Raw genomic sequence first — 18,324 nt, forward strand, 5'->3', positions numbered from 1 at the left:
GTGAGATTTGCAGTGAGACGTTGATGATCTCTCAGCTTCCCAAGAAAGGCAGCCAAGGCCATTTGCCAGTTTGCTTCTGTTTAATTCATCTCCAGTATTGTTGGAACTTCAGTGGAACTTCCAAAAAACATCTCAATGAAGCGGGAGAGGATTCCATCTCCACGGGTGGGTATCCTTCAGATTTCAGGTCTTCCTGTCTGGTGTGAGTGGACTCCTGTATAGATTTCTAGTTTTGGAGACACCCGCTAGCTAGCAAGCACTGGGTTTGGTGTGGCTACAGGCATGGTCCTCCTTTGAATCTACCTCATTTGTCGCCAGGCCTTGGTTGAGACACTTGCTGCTAGGCTATCATTACTTACTTGCCTTCTGCAGTCCGCTAGACTACAGAAAACCATTATCAAATTTATTTACCCCACCTCAGCTCTGTGGCATCAGAACATTGTTTATCTGGTGAAGAAAGATAGCTCTAGCAGGAACACGGAGCAACTTACTCTGGGGTCTCCCATGTCCGCAGAACCAATCCTTCTCTGGTCTGAGGCGTTTTTGTAGTTTTGAGAATCTCTGGCTTGTTTTCAACCATTCTGTTCATTTCTTCCAGAAACTCTGTTTAGATTTCCAGATCTTCTATACATTTGGTCCCAAGTTTCATACCTAAATGATATCTCTGTATATTTAAAGTATGACAAAGTTTAGTTCATCATTCATCATAAGGAGATTATTTTTCCTCGTAGTGTCAATAATAATTTGTTTCTTTTTTTAGTTTGATGAATTTTGTTCAGTTTGGAAAGGGGAAATTTGTGACTTCTCAGGCTTTCTGTGCTTTGGCACCCATCTCTTTCAGGATCTTCCTCCTTCTATTTGTGAAAGTGAAAGTGTTAGTTGCTCAGTCATGTCTGACTCTTTGCAACCCCATGAACTGTGGCCTGCCAGGCTCCTCTGTCCACGGAATTCTCTAGTAAGAATACTGGAGTGGATACCCATTCCCTTCTCTAGGGAACCTTCCTGACCAAGGGATCAAACCCAGCTCTTCTGCATTGCAGGCAGATTCTTTAACCATCTGAGCCACAAAGGAAGTCCCCCTCTTTAAAGTATTTCAGCTTTTTTCATACATTTATCCTTGCCTGTCTTATATTAATAGTTTAGTCATGTGTATACATTTTACCAGTGCTGCTGAAACTGTAAACAGTTAAGGACAAGTTGTTTTTTAGTTTTTGACCTGTTGTAGATCCTTACATTTATATAACATAATTAGTACTGAAAACGAATTAAAAATGAGACATAAAATGCAATTTGACTTATATCAGATTCAACAGACATGACATTATTTGCTGTACAAGTTTACTTTTTCCTTCTTGTCCATTTGGAGGGTCACAAACAACCCCTGGGTCAGGCACAGTCCATGTAGCCCCCTCTGAGTAGCTTCAGAGTAAGCCCCTCGGGGTCAAGGGCAAGGTCTCGTTAACCTGTGTGTCCTCCTTAAAGCCCACCTAGCACTATGCCCCCAAAACAGCATCTACTTAGAAATAACTGTTGACTATATGAGTAAGACAATAATACTCTAAGTAGCAAGTGCCTCTTGAGGTCAAAACTCTTAAGTTGGTTCCTGACCATCACAACTTCCTCTCGCATTGGAAACATGCAGGTGCTATTATTTGGATTTATAGCAAAGGTTCAGAGAAGAATGGGTCTACACACAGGAGGACTTTTTATCCATGCTGTTTTATTTGACCCAAGGCATTTTGCCTCATATGCTGTTTCATGTCTCTATAGGGAGTACAAAGCGTGGTGTGAAAGACGAGGCAGGATATTAACCGGACTGGGGCCTGGACCAGGTGTGAGCATTCTGTCTTCTGTCCGTCACTTTATTTATCATCCTTCTCTTGAGGACTGTGTGAGGACCCTCTGATTCCCAGTCACACCAACAGACTCTATGCTTGAGGAGCGTGTTATGATGAAATGCGTATTAGGATTAATACTGGCCCTGAACTAAGAAATGATGGTCGAGCTTATATCTTCTACTGTATTCCCCTCCAGGGCACTGATTTACCAATTTAGAGAATGGCTGAGGAACTACCCTAGTTAGGATGGAAGCTGAGAGGCAAAGACCATCAGTGGGAAAACCACAGTGAATAAGATGCATAAAAGGTGTCTTACCTACTGGTGACATGGAGCCTGACACTAGTCCTGAGCATTGGCAAGTGTGCAGAGAGTAGAACTGCCCCTGGGGATGTGCAGAGATGGATAAACAAGGGCCCACTCTTGACCAGTGGGGAAGAAAAACACAAAGAAAGCTCTTGGTTGGGAAACGCAGCATGTGTAAAGGCCACAGAAGACGTGCCTAAAGTGCTAACATGATGCAGAAGAAGGAAAGAGTAATTCTTAAGGGCAAAGGGTCACTTCCCAGATTATTCAAATTTACTATCACCCTAAATTGTAGATGTGTCCTCTAAATATGTCATCGGTTGACCTCCTCTGACTATTTAACATCTGTCCTTTGCCTTCCCAGGTGGCCATCTCATTCTGCTTGTATTTCTCTTGTATTTTGCATGATTACATTTACAGTTTCCTTGCCTATGTCTAATGTTATCTTTGGATCAAAATCGCTGCTGGTGTGTTGCTCGTGCAGAAGAGAATCTGGCAAACCACAGGCCTTCCATCAGTGATCTGTCCTTGTTTCTGGTTTTTGGATGCCGCTATCTGGGGAAAGGCTGTCAGTGATGATAACTGCAAAGCATCAAGGTGAGTTCCTGTTAATACAGAGATGAGGAAGCGAAGCCCTAAACAGGCAGGATAATTGGGTCTTGATTAAACTGTCCAGAAACAGTCCAGAAGTTGGCAGTTTAAAAGCATCATTACACTTTTTCTTTTCTTTGAGACAGAAAAGGGATTTTACCTCATGAGAAACTTCAGGAAAATCTCTCCAAATTCTATGATCTGGCATATTGTTTAATAAATATTTGTTGATTTAATGAACAAACCTGAAGAAGTTGTTCTCATGTATGTCAATATTTCCCCCAGGGAGCCCTTGGGGTGGTTGGATTCCATGAGTTTGGATAGTTGAGAATGAGTTGCTGAACTGGCATCAGGCTTAGGGTACCCATTTCAAGTCTTTTGAAACACAGCTAGACTGGAGATCATCAAGGTAGCTTAAATTGTATTTGAAGAAGGTTTCATTTTATAGCTAGACATGTGAGTTACCACCAGTGGCTGGGGGCGATTGTGCTCCCCACACAACATCTGGAGACATTTTTGATTGTCACAGCTGGGAGGAAGAGGGTGATGCTACTGGCATCTAGGAGATAAAAGCCAGGGAGACAGCCAAACACCCCAGGATGCATGGGAGAGCCCCTGCAACAAAGCATTTGCTGAGAGTTTGAGAAAATCTTCCTTAGACAGATTTTCTAATTTAAAGGGCAGCTCCAGGGAAGTTATTCCAAGAGGCTTTCCATTGACAGTTATCAGTTCAAAAACCCTTTGGACTCAATTACCTATGGGGTTAGAGGCCCCGTGGACCTTCCAAATACATCTTTGTTACTGTACTTGCAGAGCTGTAGGACCCAGATTCTAAGCCCCTCCTCCACAAACAAAGCGGGTTCAGGTCAAGTTCTTCAAGTCTCCTGCCGTAATGCTGCTGCTGTTCAGATGTTGCTGAGCCTGGTGTGGTAATGAGAGCCCTGATCTGATTGGTCCCTACTCTGGGGGCGGGGGAGGGGGGGGGGGTGTCGGTAAAGCAGACAGTGAGAGGGCAGCAGGTACATTGTAGGAGGAGCCTGTTCTCTTCACCAACAGTGCTTAGCTCTCCTTCCCCGCACACTTTGCCGCCTTTTGACAAGGGATTAGTACCCAGGGATTCTACAGCACAGCTGCTCCAATAGAAGCTTGGAGGTTTCACTTTTGCCAACTTGCAGAGTTCCTGGCCTTGGCAGACCAGCTGGACAGGAGCCCTGGGAGCTTGAAGAAGACTTGCATAAACAGATTTGGGGCTTTCCACAACCGTCTCTGGGATGTGCGCTTCAATTTTGCTCGAACTGAACTGATTCACAACACGGCAAGCAAAAGACAGATTTTCACAATCACTGTAGCTATTCTGAGACACGACAAAGGTATCACCAGGACGTACTTTAACCGGTGTGCTGGTGTCAGGTGCATATACTGGGATGATGTGAGGTCATCCCCAGGAGTATATACCCTTCAGTTTACACCGTGGGTGTGTGAGAAGCGTGGAACCTTTTAGCGGTTCTAGTTCAGCAGATACTGATGGGCCTTCTGCCACTTGGCAGGAACTCACAGATCCAGCCTGGTGGGCAGCACAAAGCATGGCAGAACCCACAGAGCAAAGGAGGGGCACTGCGCTCAGCCTGTGGCAGACGCAGGAGGCGGGAGAAAACTTGCCTGCGAAGAGCCCGCCTGGCTCTGCTTTTCCCTTTGTGCCTTCGCCCTTCCCCTTTCTCCCTTCTTTTCGCTCTACCTTCTCATCTTCTTTCTTCTTGTTGGATTTAGGAGATGTTTGGAATTAGGAGATGTCCACACCAGCAAGACCCAAGCCTCCTCTGTTCTAATTCTCGGTAACAGAAGTGGTGTGGATGTAAATCCTAGATCATCAAATATACAGAACCTGTAAAATAACAGACACAGTTCAGTGAAATAATTATCAACTAAACAGGACAGCTTCCCCAAGTAAAGGAAAGACACACGCATTAATATTCTTGTCAACATTGCAATTCCAAGTGCGTATCATGGACCAGGCTCTAAAGGAGACATTGATGGACGTCACCTTTGACTGTCACGCCACTCTTTAAGACACAGCCGATTCTTTCCATTTAACGATAAGACACTGAAACTAAGAGATTAGGCACAAGAAAGAACTAGAGAGACACTGGCCCTGAAATGTCTGGAATGGAATATTTGATTGGTAATAGAATTAAGATAAAACATTAAAATACATTTATTTGCAGCTTTAAGGGTGATTGTCATAAAAAGAAAATTTTGATAATAACTGATACCATTATAGCTGCATAAATCACGTATCTTGCATGTGAAAGCTTCATATATCTCATCCATCTCTTTGCTTAAAAAAAATGTATTATAGCCCAGGAGAGGAAAGGAGACAAGAGATAAGGAAGAGTCATAAGACAGAAGATCCAAAGACTGCAGTAGCTGTAGCAGCCAGATGAATTTCTTCCTGTGGAATTTTCCAATATAATCAAGTGACCTAGGGTCTCACAGTCAGTATTTGTCTTTAAAGTTGGACTTGGATGAGTTGGAAACTTCTTACATGGTCTCCCTCAGCTATTCCTATTGTTATTAATTATCCTTAGTATTAGTTATTATTAAATATGTAATTTGGGGGATTATACTTAACTTTCTGAGCCTTATTTCTCTATTATGAAGAAATATAGACGAAAATTATAGTGACTTTATAGATTTGACATAAAGACTAGATAAGAATGGACATAAAAATGCTTAGCATGGTGGCTGGCATAAATTTTCCATGTATATAGATATTATTACTGAAGCTTGTCCTTTAGTAACTTGCTCACACCAAGAGAAATATATTTTCTCTCTCCATGCAGGAAATTCTTTAATTTCTTTCAGAAAGGTAAAAGTCATACAATTCCAAGTTATACTCAGCTATAGATTTGAAATTTCCCCCTTCCAGCAAATTCAAATCAATTTTAACATTAAAAAAATAGATTATTCTGATAATTAATATCACTGCCTGCCTTTCTATGTCCCTCCTCCTTGAACTCACCTATCCTGCCTCCTACCACTTCCACAGGTTTACTGTGGTTTTCTGATTATTCAGATATAAAAGTATTTTATTCCTGTTTTGTTGGCATAGAATTCTTTTTTTTTTTTTTGCAAATAAAGTCTTTTTCAGAGAGCTAATATGTAAAACAGACCAACACAGATCTGCTCTATTTGTAATGGGGTCAGGGCCTGCTTGTATGCCCTCCCCTCATGTTGATATTTGTCCCTCTGCATTCCAGGGGAATCCTGAGATATTCCCAAAGGAACCTTAGGATTGCACTGAATGTATCTTTTCTTAAGAAAAACTCATCCATATGAATGACATCACAGTTTTCTCCCCTTCCCAGGAGGATTGTAGAAACAGTCCTGGCTTAGCTGAGGGTGGAGGGAGGAAGTGGAAAAGGATGAACTTCCACGTGGTCCCTGTAGTACCCACATGTAACGCATGAGATAACATTCCCTGGCCTGGATCAGGCTGTACGGGACTCCAAACATCTATGTGGAAGCAGAGCATGTAATTTGGTCACCCATATGTCTCCAAATATTTTGATACTTTGGTAATTTGACATCATCCCAACTGTCCAGCCATTCAATTCCCCTTACCAAATACAGAGCACATTTTCCATCACCATGCCTTTGTACTCAACGTTTCCTCCTCCTGGAATAATGCCCATCCTTCCATTTCTGCCTGGCTTTCTGACTCAGCCCTCCTCCAAAGCCTTCACCATGAGCTCCTCCCCAATTCCTAGGGCCAGAATTCACCTCTTTGGTGCATTTCTTCACTGTTGCCTCCCCCACATTCTTCTATCTCCCTCACATTCTCATCTTGCCTGGGGCACTGTCTTACACAGAACAGACAGGGGAAATGCTCACTGCATCAAACAGAATAGATGCTGTGTTGATCAGGTCTCAGGTCAGCCGCCTGTGTTTTCCACTTGGAATCACTTCATTAACACTCCCTTCAAAGTCCAACTAGGGAAGGATCATTTCCAAAGAAAAGCCAAACCTTTTCATTTCTAATTTCCTTCCCTTTGGGTGTCAAATGGAAACTGGGCAAGATATATCATCCAGTTCACTCCTTCAACAACCCTACTTTCCCTCTTGATCTTGAACTTCAGCTGGCGTCTGTAAAATTTCTCCTTTGAGTGAGACCATTTTCTTCTTGGTTCTCAGTAATAGTAATAAACTCTTGGCCATCTGTTTGTTCCCTGAAAATCAAACTAGCTGGTTTTGGTGACTCTTACCTATTCACAATCCTGCAGATTTTTAAACCCAATATTTCCTGTGCAAATACTTTGTTTTGGATATTTCAACGCCTCTTGCTTGAGTGACTGTAGAACTGATGCAGAACTGTTGTTTTAATCAGGGGCAGTGCTCATAGAAACTATTTTAGTGGGATAAATTATATCCACAAACAGTTATTGGTAAGCACTGCAATATACTGCATACAATGCTGAGTATTAAGACAAATACAAAAACAAATACTATGTTCTAATTAGGGAGACAGAAACCTTGTCCTCAAGTAGCTAATCAAGTTCAAGGCAAAAAAATGCTGGCACATGACTAACTAGAAACATTCTTTTGTTGTTTATAACCAGCTCTGTGTTAGGAATTTGTGGCATCTTACAAAGAAACATATAGTACGTAAAAAAAAAGAAAACACGAGGATGAAAGATCAGGGAAATGGAAAACAAAGCTAACTAGCACCACAGTGGAGGTCAGTTCACAAAATATACCCGCTGGAAACTGCAGAAAAGCAACAGCCATCTCTGCTGTGTGCACAAGGATATTTCCAACGAACGGCACAGTACCTGGCCCATGGGAGATATTGTGTAAACAAAGGATGTCATGGACACGTCTTCCATTTTTAAGGTGTTTTTTTTTTTTTTGTAGTACCTCTATTAACTACACTAAAACCACATTTGAAAAATCCAAAATTTGGATTTACTGGCTCAGTGGTAAAGAACCTGCCTGCCAAAGCAGGAGACACAAGAGATGTGAGTTCAATCCCTGAGTTGGGAAGATCCCCTGGAGTAGGAAATGACAACCCACTCCAGTATTCTTGCCTGGGAAATCCCCTGGGTTAGAGGAGCCTGGTGGGCTACAGTCCATGGATTTGCAAAGAGTTGGACTTGACTTAGTGACTAAACAACATATCAAAAAGTCTGAAGCTGCCATATTGACAGCTACACACTGACGGCTAGGCGGGTTCAGAAAGCCAGCACAAAGAAAAGTCAGCACGGGGTGTGCTGTCTTATCATTCCATCAGAGTTCTGTGGCAACGTGAATCTAGATTTCTGTCATACCAGATTTGGACTTTGGGTAGTGGAAATAAAGACCAGAGTATCAGGAGAAAAGGGGATGTGATATAAAACTCAAGGATTAAGAGGATGCTGGGTACAGTTTTTGATGGAGAATATGGAAGGAGAGAGAAAAGGGCGAGGGAGGGAGTTTTCAAGCAACCAGGGGTAAAAAAGAACCGAATAAGCAGGATAATGTTAAAAGTAAAAGCACAGAGTATAAATCAGATCTTAAACATGTTCTTTAAGAGAGACAAAGTCAGATACACGTTTTAAAAACTGTTGTTAATTTTGGCTTTTGTATCATGTTTGTTCAAACAAGAAATCACGTTAGGATTAGATCACATGTGACCAAGGAACTAGTCAGGTGACAAAAAGTGATGCCTTTTTACTTCAAAACACACACTCTTGGTTACACCAGCCACAATTACACACACAGCGATTCAGGAAACCACGTACCAGGAAGGAGTAGAACAAAGAAAAACTTCACACATTTATTTTTTTTTTAAGTAACTTTAAAGATTTCCCTGTTGGTTCAGTGATTAAGAGTCCATTTTTCAATGCAGGAGATGTGGGTTCCATCTCTGGTGGGGGAACTAAGACTCCACATGCCACAGGGCAGCTAAGCCCACATGCCGCAACTACGGAGTGCGTGCTCCGAGACTACAGAGCCCGAGCACAGAGCCCCACGCTCTAGAGCGTGAAGCAGAGACCACGCACCCAGCGGAGACCCAGCACAGCTGGAAAACTCTAAAGCCTAAAAAGTAATATGTTTCATTAGTAATTAAAAAAGTGATGGGAGAGAATTTTCATCAAGCAAAGCAGCTAATATTTTAGAAAGTATCTATCTACACATAGGAAGTGAATTCTAGGTTGCTCCCCAAATTTAAAAATCTATAAATTACTTGGTGGGACTATAAACTGAGTCAGAGTTTTTGGAAAATAACATAGCAACATGTATCAAGAGCCTTAAAATTTTTGTACCCTTTGGTGGAATAATTCCCTTAAAGGAACAATCAGAAATGGAGTCAGGATATGGCATATTATATACTTATTAAAATCAGGTTTTAATAAATATGTAAAAAAGTACATATCCATATCTATAAAATGACTTCGATTGTGTAAAAATATGTATACTATACACTCACACAGACAAAAGCCTGGAAGGAAATACTCCAAATGTCAAGTGTTATAGAACTGTTAGAGGTAGGAATGAGTTTTTTTTTTTTTTTTTTTAATGTTACTTTTAAAAATGAAACTTCTATGGGTGGGCGTGGGTTTAATAATGTGACAAAAATAAACACTTATGGGAAAAAAAAACTAGTTCATAACCTAAGCCAGTCTCTTTCACTTTGCCTAGCAAAGGATTTTGCTAAATTTTCTACCAAAAACACTTGACATGCAGACCTATCAAATAGATTTGTCACTGTCTCTTCAAAGGAGGAAATTCTGTTTCAAATTCATCCTTAGCCCAGAGCAGCTAATTTGATTTTATCAGTCATCAGCAAAGCCCTTACATTAAATAATTTATGCATTTTTTAGCTCCATCCCTACAGGGCAAGATTCAGTGCTTAATGGAAACCATCACACCATTAGACTGTTAGGGCTCATCTAACATGTTGGCTTTGAGAAGCCTCAAGCCTGAAGTATTGAGTGGTCACTTAGAGCATGTTTATTTGATCTGACAGCACTCGAGAGGAATGCAGAGGTGGAAATGAGACAAAGAAATCACGAAGTGCACGTCCCAGCCATGGGATAGAAGGTCTGGGAAAAGATGCAATGACATGAGTGGCAGAAGCAGGTGTAAAGACGCTTTTCCAGCGAATGTCCATGGAGGGGATGTTTTCATTAAAAAATTAACTAATTGCCAGCACCGAAGTACTCTCCTGGCTGCAAGACATTCCCGGATCAGCCTTCTTCTCCCGGGCATCTGCTGTCTGGAAAAGCCTTCCACTATCTGTTTTTCATTAACAAACTCATCTCCAGCCTTATCTAAAATCATACCTGGGCTCACTCTTCTGCGCCTCTTCATTTTGCCTTCTGTCTGTTCCTGGCATTAGAACTGAATTTAATTTGTTCATCGTTAAAGGGCTTTTCATCACTAGCTTTCTCGGGAAGTTCCGACACTTGGGATTTATTCCCCTGACAAGTCGGTTTTGAGGATGAATCGGATGCAGCTTGTCAGGCGCTTTGAAAACAAATCTCCTTTTGCAGCTAGGGAGTTGCCATGAGTGGTGTTCCCGGCTTTGTTTCAGGATTCAGTATAATTCTGAGACAGGTAGCGAAACAAGGAGCCATTTTATTTCTAGAAATATCATCTTGGTTTCAAATCTGTTGGCGACAGTAATAACAGTAAACACACCACAGGGATACCTTAGAAATACAAGGGCTCCAAGGATTCAGGCGATGGTTTGTATTAAGAGAGATTTATAAGAAGCTGGGATAAAATACAGATGCTGGAATAAAACCTTTCTACAGAAATGGCAGAGAGGAAAGGGTCCATTAGATTCCTTAAAAAGTCATTTCTCCGGTTCATCTAAACTCTGTTCATCTACACTTACCAGGAAGTAAAAAATCAATGAAGGAGAGGATACAGGCTTCTAGATGGAAGATGAAGCTCTGGGAATCTAACATACAGCGTGGTGATTATAGTTAGCAATAACATATTATATTCTTGACAGCTGTTAACTGAGTAGAACTGGAATGTCTCTAACACAAAAAAAGGAAATGGTAATTATGTGACATGATGGAAGTATCTTGCTTACAGTGGTAATCACTTTGCAATGTATTAATTATATCAAATCAACATACTGTACATCTTAAACATGTACAATGTTGTATGTCAATTATATCTTAGTATAGCTGGAAAAAAATTTAAGTGAAGAAGGTGAAATCCAGTGCTCTACAGCTTTTATCTAGCTAGAACAGGCAGAGACGGCAGGCTACAATCTCATGAGCAACTCACCACTTCTTGAACAGCCTGTACCAGAAGTCACACTGTATGTAGAATATGAACAAAAGCCACACCCAACAGGTAGAGATGAAAAAAAAAAAGCACAGAATCTTTTCTGTTCTAGAAATCCTCAACTTTCAGACATCTTCAGGTGTTTCTGAAATTGACAATCCACCCGGCCTTCCCTATGGCTTTGCCTACTGCTGGCAGAACACGCACTGCCCTCTAGTTCTGTGATCCAGCTGTGGACGCTCAGCAGAGCATTCATCTCCACCCTGTGCAGCTTCACCCAGGGGGACCAGCCCAGGGGCACGTGTTGGTAGCTTATATTATGTCTTATTCATTCATTCATTCATTTGCTTGGTTGTTTAGGGTGGAGTGAGGGAACCACCTTATTCATGATCTTTAAGAACAATTTTACCCAAGCCATGGATTTGGGCCAGATAAGTAGTTGATGGGCTCTCTAGTGAGCTAACCTTAGTGACGGTGCTACTCAAACATACTCCGTCACCATGGCCATTACTACAGGTGGGTGGCATCCTCTGCTCACATCTCAGTGCAGAAGCTTTCTCCAGCTTTGGTGTGCAGCTCAGTCAATGGAGGCGTGTTAACAATGTCTGAAGTCAGGTGCAATGATCTGGACTGTGACAGGATTCCCAGGTGATTCTGGTGATCTCATTAATTCATTCCAGCACTGGCAGAGTGGTTTTAAAGTCAAAGAACAGGGGATCTACCTTCCATGGTTCTTATTGTTTCATTCTGAGTGCATCTCTCACACTCTAACTTTGGTGCCTCAGTCCTCCGGGGCACTTTCAGCAATCACTGTGCTCCTCAATCCTTGGGAAAGAGCTGTCTTTTCCCTCATCTGCAAGTGGCATTTGTCAAGACAGGTTGTGCCCTATGTCTCCTTTCTAGTACCACCATGGCCCTTCAGATTTCTTATATTAAAGGCGAGAAAATTAGGATCAGAGAGTCCTGAAATCAAAATCCAGCTTACAAATTATTTTCTAGCCATGTGATTTGGGCAAGTTCCATAAGCTTTTCCTGCTTCCCTGTCTGTAAAATGGATGGTAACATCATGGAGTTGCAGTGACCTATAGAAAGAGTGTGTGTGTGTGTGTGTGTGTGTGTGTGTGTTCAGTTGCATCCGACTTTTTGCGACCCCATGGACTGTAGCCCGCTAGGCTCCTCTGTCCATGGAATTCTCCAGGCAAGAATACTGGAGTGGGTTGCCATTCCCTTCTCCAGGGGACCTTCCTGATCCAGGGCCTGAACTCACATCTCCTGTGTCTTCTGCATTGTAGGCAGATTCTTTACTGCTGGCCACTGGGGAAGCCCATAAAAGAGTTAGTGCATGCTTATATTTGCTGAATGAATACAAGTTTGGCACAAGGAAGACTCCATATGCTAACTAATCATTTTCAATATTCTTGTTGTTTAATTCAATAGGTGTGCATTGTACTTTCACTATGCTTATTATTGCTTTTGAATTGCCCTTTAGGGGAATTTTTCATTTTCTTCCCAGACAGAAGTGTTTTTAGCTTACATTAACATTTCCTCTTGCCTTAATGTCTCCCTTTTGGATCATTGTAAGTTGTTTCCATCTTCTCTCATAGCTTTTCCTTTAAACTATTTTGCTAATATTTTTGCCTTTTTTTTTTTTTTCTTCTTCCAATTCGACATATCCCAATTCTTGCCACAGGTGCTGGAAAGAGAACAGTAACCTTTAGTAAGCAAGTGACTGTGACATGTATAAGGTACATTCTTTCCTTTCAATTAAAGGGCACTCAGCTAGGGCCTCCTTCTAATAGGGAGGTAAATCAGCCTCGTTTCTGAGAAACAATTAGTTACACTTACATTTTCATTGAATTTTCACTCCTCCAGGTTCATATACGTTGTCTGCCACTTTCTTTTTTGTTATCTTGTGCTTATGTAATTCCCCCCACCCCCTTTCACTGTTACCTTCTCTATTGATTTACATTAAGCTTGGTTGGTATTTCTTTGAAAAGAAAACACAAGCTTGCTGGGTTGGGAGGTTTTTCCAAGGCCTCTCTGCTCTAGTAAAATCCTATATATGTAGGTTCTGCAAACCAACATTATTTTTGCTGTACAAACACCACGCGCGTGTTCTAAGACATGAGCCCTCTGTGTAAGATCTTTTCGCACATGCAAAAACAGCTGACATGTCAGCACTTCCACAGAGTGAAAACAAGAGGATCCTGGTTCAGAAAGGTCAGGGCTGTTCTCTGCAGCCAGTGCCCCGTGTACCTTGACCTTCATCCCCAGCAAGAGCAGTATGATGCTGGGTGTTCCAATTTTATACATTCTTATTCATAGTCTGCTCCCAAGAGTTTCCTCAAATTCTGAATTCCTCCAATGGGACAAGTGTTAGTTTTCTATTGTTATGTAATTATACCACCGCAAACTTAATGGCTCAAAACAACAAATGTATCCTGAAGTTTCTGTTTGCCAAGACTTCAGGCATGGCTTTAGATGGATCTTCTGATTAGAGTCTCAAAAGACTTCAGAGTTTTGGCTGGAGCTGTGATCTCACCTGGGAATTGTCTGGGTAAGGATTCACTTCTAAGCTCACTTAAGTTGTTGGCAGAATTCAATTCCTTCCTCTGATAAGACTGCACGCTTCTTGCTGGCTGTCAGTCAAGAATGTCATCAGTTTCAGGAGACTGCCCACAGTTCCCTGCCATGTGCAGTTCCCCAGCAAGGTCTCCTAACTCTTCAAAGCTAGTGAGGCAGAGAGAGAGAAAGAGAGGTAGAGAGAATAAATGAGCTGTATGCTAACAGAAGCATATACAACTCAAATGCTGTATGATTTCATCAAAGTGTGTTTCAGCAGAAAGGAAATACGAATAGAAGATCATACTTTCAGTACTAACAGTGTGGACATATCTGGGTGATAAAGTATGAATAATCTTGTTTAAATTTTTACATATTTTTACATTCTAAATGTTTCCAGGAAACATGCAAAAGTTTTGATTTTAAGTTTAACATTCAAACTAATAGATGCACATATTTTAAAAAGTAAAACAGCATCCCAAGGTTTTAAGATAAAGACAGTAGGCTTTTGCAGCTCCCCATCTCATCCCCAAATCCCACTTGCCACAGAAATAATTTCTTCTGGTGTTCTAAATAAGATAAATATAAAGCTATTTTTTTTCCATGCTGCATATTATCCATTGACTTTTTAGAGAGATGAAGATTTAGTTCTCCTTTTCCAGTCACCCCATTTACATGCGTATATTTCTCTTCTCCCCAAATCTCTAATACAGTATAAATACTTATGCACAAATACATTTATTATATTATTAATGTTATTAAGTGCTCCTCATTGATAGCACATGCGGTACTATGATTATGTGTTTTATTTTCTAGAGAATTCTGTTTTTCTTGGAATTGAAAAGCACCTCACTTTTATCTGTTGTTTCTTATCTACCTAGCAACAATTAATCCTCAAACTCTCTAAAAGAACACTTTACCTTCTCTCAACGTGGCCATGCATATCAGCTAAATTGATACCTAATCCTCCAATGCTGCTTTCAGAAGACCAATGCCATTCTGACGCCTGAATCTTGACATAAGACCCATTATTCTGTCCAGAAGCTTGTAGGATGTTTTCTTTATTGTGATGTTTGAAACTTCATGATAATATACCTTGTTATGAGTTATTTTGTACTCGTTTGGTTGAACACCAGATGTCCCTTTCAATCCGAAAACTCATTATACAGATCTAAGAATTTTTTCATATTGTTTTGAAAATTTCCCCTCTTACTTCTCTCATCAACAGGCCATAAGAGTTTTTGTTTATTTAGTTGGTTTGATTTAGCTTTGTTTTTACTCTTATAGAAATGTGACAATGAACAACCTTGGCCATACTTCCTTGTACTCATTTGTAAATTTTTTTGTACAGTAAATACTGAGATGCAAAGTAAAATTTCTAGATTATAGAACATATATTTTCAAAGTTCATGCAAGAAATGTACACTTCCAATATGGATAATTAGATCATTTTTTTCATAAATGAATAATATTTTCAGTGCTTAATTACAATATGTCCACATGACAATATCACATTTTGCTTTTAATAATGCTCACAACTTCAGTTTTTATACCCTCCCCAGCCAGTTTCTGAGTCTCTCTTGTATGGAAGAAAAAACACATAGAACCAGTTCATAATCTCAGCTTTACAACTCTGTAGTTGCAGGACTTCTCAGCAAGACCCTCTCTGGCCTCAATTTCCTCATGTGTAAAATAAGGAATAATATCTACTTCCTAGTAATATGGAAGGATTAAGTGAAATGCAAAAGCACAGTGCCAAGCACACAAAAGATATTAAAAACAATATTACCCCCTCCCCTTAATTATCATTCTATGCATTTAGAGACAATGAGATACAACTTAAATCCACAGCATAACTATAACTGGAATTTATAATGATTCTGACTATACTCAAGTCTACATTTCAAAATCCAGATATTCCTCGAAGGTTATCTGGGGCCTGCCCCAAACCCTATCCTAAGAAGTAGAGCCTGGCCAAGTCTTTTAACGTGGACATCCCACTTTGTATATCCTAGCACCCTCCTACTCCTGGGAGGGGTTTGACATTGCTCCTTTTCTACATTGATAGACCTACATATATTTTAGATCCAGAACAGGGGCTCATAGATAGGAAGAATGACTTACATTCCATAATTTCTTTTCCTGTCTCATTATCCAATCCATTTTTTATGAAGTTTCATGGCATAAAGTCACAGTGAACTAAATGATTCTTGCGTCTTTGATTATATCACAACTCAGGTAACAATCATTGCTTGAGTACACTACTTGAGCTTGACTTTGTAATAGTGGGTTTCCCTTCCTCCCCCCTTCTTCCTTCTTTCCCCACCTTATGCTATTTATTGAATGGCATGCATCCTTTGCTTTGACTCTAGCTCTCTGTCCCATGCCAGTGACAGGGGACAAAGCCAAGAGAGTATGGGGGCATTTTGTCTATTTACTACTCATGTTTCTGTATCCTTCCCTTGACCTTGCCACCCCAGAATGTCCGTATGGAGTCTGGCAAAGAAGCCAGCTGCCCAGTCCTGCATTACAACCTTCATTACTGACTTATCCTCATGCTCAGGAAGTCTGACATAAACAGGCCAAATCAGAGCAATCCCTGCAGGAGCTTTGGGCAAGATCACAGGTTACATAGTGAGAAGGGGTGCACAGTGACATTCTAAAACTGATTTGATCATATCCCAATGTTCCAGAATGTCTTTTTGTTCACTTGTGTTTTTTGGTTTGACAAGAACAGTGGGATAACCTTACTATTTCTACTGGGTATTTCAGAAAGCAGTCAAAAAACATTTGGCAAGTGAAGATCAGTCTCAGCTCATTGAACTGAAACACCTGATCTTCGTGATTCATCCCTTGAGAGAAATTCACCGAACACCTCTTATGTGTCAGGTATTGCCCATGGGTTTGAGAGACTCTTGTCCATGATACATGCCCCTCCCTGTCTTTCTCAAATCCCACAGACATGCCTATTTCTACTCCAGGGATAAAGCTTGAAGTTCTAGTTTATAAACTAATAAAAGTTATCATTCATTGAGCATTTAGAATATTCTAGACACTATACCGAGTACTTTGTCCACTTAACATACATTATTTCTTTGAATCTCCATTTAAGCCCCTTGAGATGGGTACTTTATCTTCATTTTGAAAGATGCAGAAAATGGAGTATAGAGAGGTTGAATAACTTGCCCACAGACACCCAGGGAGCAAGTGAAGATGCTAGGAAACGTGCATTCAGCTTATCCCTGTGACTAGCACCTCATTCTCCTGTATCAGGGGTTGCATCTCTCTTCAATACTGAAATAATAAGGATCCTCTTAATCTTAGGAATTCTCATCTCTTTCTAAGTTCTTCCTGAGAGACACATTTCTTTCAGAATCCTGATGTTTCTAGATTTCTTCTTAGATCCTTTTCCCATCCTTGAGTTCCTTCTCCAAACCATCTCTTTGCTAAAACACGATGCATTTTAGTAACTCATGGGTAATCTTTTCCTTAACAAATACCAGGATGGTTCTTAATATAGGATTTCCAGGAACTGAAGAACATTCTTTTGCTAATCAACTTCTTGACCACAACTGGTTGTGCAGATATGCATTTTTAAACAATGAATTGTCAGTTCAAAAAGAGCTTAAATCAAATCCCATACAAGCAAGTATAGTTTTAACTCTAGAATCATTCTTTTGGGGTCTGTCCTCTCTTGGAACCTCAAGCTTGGGGTCAGTCAGTCAGTTCAGCCACTCAGTCATGCCCGACTCTGCGGCCCCATGGACTGCAGCATGCCAGGCTTTCCTGTCCATCACCAACTCCTGGAGCTTGCTCAAACTCACCCTCACACAAAAGGATGACACCTGAATATCACTCTGCTTCTTCTTCATCCTCTACCTTGCTTTCCAGGTAAAGAGGGTGAGAAAAGAAGAGGAAATCATCATTGATCCACTGATTTGTTTCAATGCATGTAGGCAGAAAGGCTGGACTCCACCCAAGTATGGGACAGACTTAAATCTGAAGCCTAATCTTAAATCTGATAAAATGGCACTTCTACACTCATCTGTTTGTGAGGAAAACAGTCCATCGAGATGCCCCAAGGAGGTGCACAAATTCTCTGAGGCTGAAAGTAAGAGAGAGTTTTTTTTTTTTTTCCCTGTCTAGCCTAGCCTACCCTGCCCTCCCATCAAAAAACAAAAGAAAACCTCACAACAGTTCACTTGCTATTCCTGGCTCCATTTATTTATAGGACAGCTTGTAGCAAAGACAAGTTTTGCCTGGTTAATCATATAAAGGCTACTATATTATTTTCTTTATGAATTTAGTTTTAAAGCACTTGTCCATCTCCGTGGAGCCTCTCACTTTGTCTAATAGCTTTTGATAGTTCCAGGTCACAAGGCATTTTATTTCCAATTTTTTGCATTATTCTTCCATCATGGTATAGGAGGGACATCTATAGTCTTTGGAAATTAGCCGCCTAATGGAATTCCAAAGTGTGTGTGTGTGTGTGTCTGTGTGTGAGGATGTGTGTGAGTGAGTGAAAGTGATTTTCTCCACCCAATAGCATAACATCTTAGTTTAATGTTACCCATGGAGGGAAACAGGAAAGAAATTAATGGATGAATTTATTATCATAGTTATTATCAAGCAACCACAAACCTAGGTCTAGTTTCATGACCAGTACTGAATCTATACTTGGCAGGGCTTCATCACTAATGGGAAATCTGACAAGCAGGCAGAGAGACCAATAGGATTCTAAAACGT

General features: G+C 40.7%; 1 long non-coding RNA gene across 2 annotated transcripts; it reads right to left on the reverse strand.

Annotated features, from left to right (window-relative positions):
• Positions 1-420: 420 nt before the first annotated feature.
• Positions 421-16,242, reverse strand: LOC133235302 (uncharacterized). Of its 2 annotated transcripts, XR_009732527.1 has the most exons (4): positions 15,703-16,242; positions 13,559-13,746; positions 12,551-12,709; positions 421-4,615 (listed from the first exon to the last, which is right to left on the reverse strand). It is a non-coding gene; the product is annotated as an uncharacterized LOC133235302 (long non-coding RNA). The 2 variants fall into 2 exon arrangements; XR_009732526.1 differs by lacking the exon at positions 421-4,615 and having other exon boundaries at positions 9,623-12,709.
• Positions 16,243-18,324: the final 2,082 nt, after the last annotated feature.

Source organism: Bos javanicus, chromosome 22 (genome assembly GCF_032452875.1).
Source record: "Bos javanicus breed banteng chromosome 22, ARS-OSU_banteng_1.0, whole genome shotgun sequence".
In the NCBI taxonomy this organism is placed as follows: Eukaryota; Metazoa; Chordata; class Mammalia; order Artiodactyla; family Bovidae; genus Bos; species Bos javanicus.